This window comes from Camelina sativa, chromosome 7 (genome assembly GCF_000633955.1).
Source record: "Camelina sativa cultivar DH55 chromosome 7, Cs, whole genome shotgun sequence".
NCBI lineage: Eukaryota > Viridiplantae > Streptophyta > Magnoliopsida > Brassicales > Brassicaceae > Camelina > Camelina sativa.
This window is the reverse complement of record NC_025691.1, coordinates 29918755-29924703: the sequence shown is the minus strand read 5'-3', so window position 1 is coordinate 29924703 and position 5949 is coordinate 29918755. Positions and strand designations below refer to the sequence as shown.

At 36.1% G+C, this 5949-nt stretch overlaps 1 pseudogene; it reads left to right on the top strand.

Moving 5' to 3' along the window:
• On the top strand, positions 1–4353 carry LOC104703350 (annotated as a pseudogene).

Below are 5949 nucleotides of genomic sequence, written 5' to 3'. Positions count from 1 at the left end.
TTGATTACGTTTTTTTAGGGTTTCGAAGTTTGAGAATTTTTGGGGAAGAAGAAGAAGAAGGGAATGACTATTATTGTTGGATTGGACGATCTCTCGAAAGCACTCATCGATGCTGGCAAGAATCTTCTTAGCCCTCCTTCAACTGGCGAGCTTCTTACTCTTCTCGATGTACTAATTCTCTTCTCACCAGTTTCTCTTTGATTCTTCTTCACACCAAAATCGTTGCTTTTGCTTATAAAAAGATCCCTGCTAGGTTGGATTCACGAAATGTGATTAGGGTTTCTCTTTCTTGCCGATAAGGGAAGCTGTATTGTTGGTTTTAGTTAAATGTTTTGTCAAATCTTGTTGCTTTTTGGTGAATTCGTTTCGTTTTCTTTGGGATTTAGAACTTGTTGATTTGGGTTAAAGGCGAATCCTTTTTTTATTTCAAGCTTCTGTTGGATCTTCTAATTCAATTTCTCTGGCGTAGGAAACTGAGTCTCTGCTTAGGAATGTGGACCAGGATCCACCCTTGTCAATGCAAAGCGCCCTTATGCCATCGAAGAGTGCTTTGGTATCGGTTGACCTTTTAAGCCATCCTGATTCTGATGTCAGGGTTTCAGTTCTGTCCTGCTTAACCGAAATTGTGAGGATTACTGCCCCAGAAGCTCCTTACAGTGATGATCGAATGAAGGTAATAATAAACAAATCAAATTCCTGTTAACACTGTAGTATTCAGTTTCATCTCCCTCACTCTCTGTAATGCTCTGTTGGATTCCACTTCTTTGGTATTATTATTACAGGATATCTTCAGGTTGACTATTGAAGCTTTCGAGAAACTAGCTGATGCGTCGTCCTCTCGCAGTTACAGGAAAGCAGTGTCTGTTCTTGATAATGTTGCAAAGGTCAGATCATGCTTGGTGATGTTGGACTTGGAATGCTATGACCTCATTCTACTTATGTTTCAGAAGTTCTTGAAAATCATAAGGTAGATTAGATAAAGTCAATACAAACCCTTATTTACAATACTTGAGAAAGTCTTAGATCATAGACTGAATGTCGTTTTGGTGTGCCATCTAATAGACCTGCTCATCCTCAAGTGGTGTTTTCGTCAATGGAAATGATAATGATTACAATAATTGATGAAATCGACGAAGTATCCACGAATCTGCTTCATACAGGAAGTTAAGGTTTCTTCCTCTTTCAAGTTAAATTATCTTGCAGTCAAGTAACTTGGGTTGATTTTGTCTTCTTTTCATGTTTTAGAATGTTTCACCAATGTCTGGGAGTCTTGCGGAGAAGGTTCTTAGTAGATGTGCACGTAAACTTAAACCATACATCATCGAAGCTTTGAACTCTACAGGGACCAGCTTGGATATGTATTCTCCAGTAGTTTCGTCCATATGCCAGAGTGTTTTTGACACTACTGAAGTCCACAATGTAGTTAACACCAAAGAAAATGAGGTATTCTTGATACCCTGAGCTCTGTGTTTTGATGGTGGATTGAGTTCTTATATGGTCAAATCTTGAAATCTCATATTCTATACGTTACAAGCTAATCTTTTTCATGGTTCAGGCAGCTGAAACGATGTTGGAGAGACGAGTAACCACAAGTGGTTCACTAGAGGTATTATATTTGACGAGCTTGTTTATTTGTTTGAAGAGTTTCAGCATCTTTCAGTAGTGTTGTTTAACCAAATAGCTTGATCTAGGAGAAATTGGGTTTGGGGCATTCTCGCAAGGAGAATCTTTCTAAAAGTAGTTCAAAGAGACCTGCAAGAGGTGAAACCCGACGAATCAATGAAAAGGACAAATTTAGAAATGGAAACAATTCTAGTTTGTTGAAACATAGTCTGAAGCAAGTGCGGTCTGAAAGTACAGATGCAGAAACAGAGTTAGGAATTACAGGGAAGAGAGGACGGAAACCCAATTCTTTGATGAATCCTGAGGATTATGACATCTCTTGGCTTTCCGGAAAAAGAGATCCTTTCAAGACGTCTTCAAACAGAAAGATCCAGAAAAAACGATCTGGGGGAGAATCATCACTTGGAAAGGTGGCTGCTAGGAAAACACCCCTGCTTAAAGAAACTTCCCCAGCCACTAGTAGGTCTCTGACGGGTTCACTTAAACGAAGCCGGGTTAAGGTGGATGAGAGTGATTATGATTATGATTCTGATTCTCTTTCTTCACCGAGATTGAAGAAATTGGCATCCTGCTTCCGGGATGAAGAGCCTCCTAAAAAGGAATCAAACCAAGAGGAAGATGACAGAAAGATTGGAAACTCCAGCAAAAAGATTAGGTCCCAAAATGGTCTACAGAAAAGTCAGAAAACGGCTCAAAAGAGTCCAATTGTTGAAGCTAAGATTCTAAATTCCAGTGGAAAGAGATTATCAGTTCGCTCGGATGCTAAGAGAAAGAATTTAGAACGTGCATCCCTAGACACTCCTGTTCCACAGTCATCAAAGAGAAAGGTCGAAAACAAGACGATCATAGATTTTTTTCTGTCAAAATAAATGATACTGTTAAATGTTGTGTTGAATTTCTCGTTTGTATCAACTGTGCAGAAGATGGTTTCTCAAGTTGCAGCTAGAAAATTGTCAGACGAATCTGAAGAAACTCCAAAGAGCCATCCGACAAGGAGGCGAACAGCGAGAAAAGAAGTGGTATAGAATAAGCTTTACCACCTTCTCTCCCCATTATTAGCCATTGATTGCCACCTATCTGTTACCATGTGATATATGGATTTCCATCTTTTCTTTTCAGGAGTCTGATACAAATGGCTTTGGTGAGGATTTGGTTGGTAAGAGAGTTAATATCTGGTGGCCACTCGACAAGACGTAAGTATACTGGAAACTTAAGGTTTTTATTTCCAAGTGTTCTGTAATCTTTTGCTTTTCCGTTGATGGTATTGCACTGTGCAGTTTTTATGAAGGCGTCGTAGATTCTTATTTTACTCGCAAGAAGATGCATCGGGTGAGAGAATCCATCTGATCTACTATGCAATTATGTTCCTCCTCTTAGTTGATTCATGTGGAATGGAATGTTTGTAGCCCCACTAATTACAGGTAATATATTCTGATGGAGATTCAGAAGAGCTTAATCTCATTGAAGAACGCTGGGAGTTACTAGAGGATCACATTATTGACGATGAGGTACACGTTTATTCTTTTTGTTTCGGAATAAATCGTGTTTGCCGTGCTTAATGATTTCCACACAATCAATCAGCAGGATAAGGAGGTTGATCTGCCAGAGTCCATTCCTTTATCTGACATGTGAGTAAAGCGGTTCATTACTATGATCTCTGTAAAGTTGCAATATTAATCTCTTACGGTCTTTAAAAGCAACAGCCTTTTCCGGTTCTTAATGATGTTGCAGACTGCAGAGGCAGAGAGTCAAGAAAAGCAAAAACGTGGCATTGTCTGTGGAACCGACTAGTTCCTCAGGTGTAAGGTTGAGAATTTACTAGAACTCAGGTCATTGTTTATATGAATTTTGTATGATTTGTTGAGTGAAATTGGCTTTGTAAATTTATGGTGATAGATCCTCCAGAAGAACATTTCATATGAAGAAGGAAACTGGCAAAAAGTTGAAGAAACAAGTTGAGAAATCAAGAGAAGGAAAGAATCTAAGATCGTTGAGAGAGTTGAATGCTGAAACTGACAGAACAGCAGAAGAGGAGGAAGTGAGTCTAGAATCTGAATCTGACAGAAGAGAAGAGCAGGAATACGAAGATGATTGTAGCGAGAAGCAAGAACAATCCGAACACAAAGGTGTAGAAGCTGAAGCTAAGGAAGAAGAGAAACAATTCGCAAATCCAGAGATTGAGAGTGAGAGCGAGGACACAGAGTCAGAAGAAGAGCCGAAATGGAGAGAAACAGATGATATGGATGATGAAGTAGAAGCGGAAGAAGAAGAAGAAGAAGCGGAAGAAGAAGAAGAAGAAGAAGAAGAAGATGATGAAGAAGAAGAAGAAGAAGAGAGAGAGGAGGTTGATGAGAAAGGGGCAAACACAAGCTTTTCAGAGATTGAGAAAGAAGAGGAAGAGAGAGAAGAGGTTGATGGGAAAGGGGCAAGCACAAGCTTTTCAGAGATTGAGAAAGAAGAGGAAGAGAGAGAAGAGGTTGATGGGAAAGGGGCAAGCACAAGCTTTTCAGAGATTGAGAAAGAAGAAGATGAAGAGAAAGAGTCATGAACGAGAGTTATACAGTTAGGACATTGTAATCAAAAAACCATTTCAGAAAGATTCTTTCTGCTTAGACTCTTTGGTCTTTTCTTTCTTTGTAGATTGTTATATTATTATACCACAAACTAGTTTGAGATGACATCACTTTGTTTGTGTTTGTGTCTAATAAAGTTTCTTGAGAGTTTGTGACATTGTTGTACTTATTAGAAGTCACTATCATGGTTTTGTGCCACGTTTCTCCGTCGGTTACAAAATCATTTACCATGTGCGACTTTGAATTCTGAACTGATAGAGAAACCACTTGGAATTTGTCTTATATTTATTTGTACAATTACATTCAACCATCTTGGACTGGACCGCGTGAATGAGAGACTCTATTCTTGTCCAGATTTTCTGAAAAAGGAAAAAAGGTAATACTAATAAATAAGTTAACTAACTCAACTAATTCTTAAGTCAGTTGTCACAATTTTTTTTACTTGAATCATAATTGACTTGGAACATAATTATCATATCCTTCTTATTCTTGTTAAACCCAATGATGGATGTATTAACTTGAAATATTGTTCAAAGATAGCTTAAAAGAAAGACATTGCAAAGAAAATACAACAAACTACATAAATCAGCAATAACTTATATGATTGGTTTGACTCCTCTCATTTGTTAAGATCTGTCTTGGACCTCTTGGTTTATACTTTATACTTATCGGCCAATCTAGTTTTTAAAAATAATATACATGAATGTATGCTAAACAGAATATAGTTTTTTTAATATATTTTAACAAGACTTAGAGAATAATTTACTTTTATCTTTCAAAAATTTCAAAAGGCATATACAAAATGTAATGGTCAAGAATGATGTACTTAATGTTGTTGAAAAACAAGATTTATACGAATCTCTTTATCATGATTATACACATCAATTTAATCTTGGTTAACAATTTGAAATTATACAGTGGATATATTTAGATAGGTTCAGGGGAACTTTCCTAATTAGCAAATAAAAGTTGGGGCCTAGATTTTAAAGTCAAGGTCAATCTTCTCAACTACTCACCAATTGTTGTTTTTTAAAGAGGTTTTATGGAATATATTATAATACATATTTTAAAATAAGATAATGATACCAAGGAGAAACAAATTAACAAATTAAAAAGCATTGTTCATAGATTTGTCATTTGTGTAGTAGATCTTAAAAGAGCGTACGTACGATTACTACATTTTTAATCAAGGTCTTCTAGAACTCCATATAGTTTGAATTATATATGAACTTATGAGTTAGAAATTTTTTAAGAGAAACCCTTTTCTGAGTTTTTTCTTTTCTTATTAGTTATCTAGAAAATTTGTTTCTTTTGTTGTTAACATTTTTTTAGCAATTTCGTATCAAAGTTTTAAAGGTTAAACCATTAATGCAGAGTAAGATGTAAAAGTCAGATTCACAACACCTTTACTTGACCATTTTGTTTGGGTTTTTAATGCATTTACACTTATGATCACCTGAAACTTAGAAACTAATGTACTTCTCTAGTGTTATAAGATAAAATTAAATTAAAATATTAATCCCAATAATTCTTCATTTTCACCAAACCCACACTCTTTGAATAAATCAGAGCAAAAATATATGTTAGTCTAAGTTTTTCTGTTTGTTAGTTTTTTTTCTTTCAAATATATATTAATTTATTATCATATTTAGACTCACCAACTCTTTACCATGGTTCGGTGAAACACGGTCCAGTAATTAAAGGGAAAAAGCCGGTAACTTCTTAAGTAGTCAGTCTCTCTATAAATACAAAT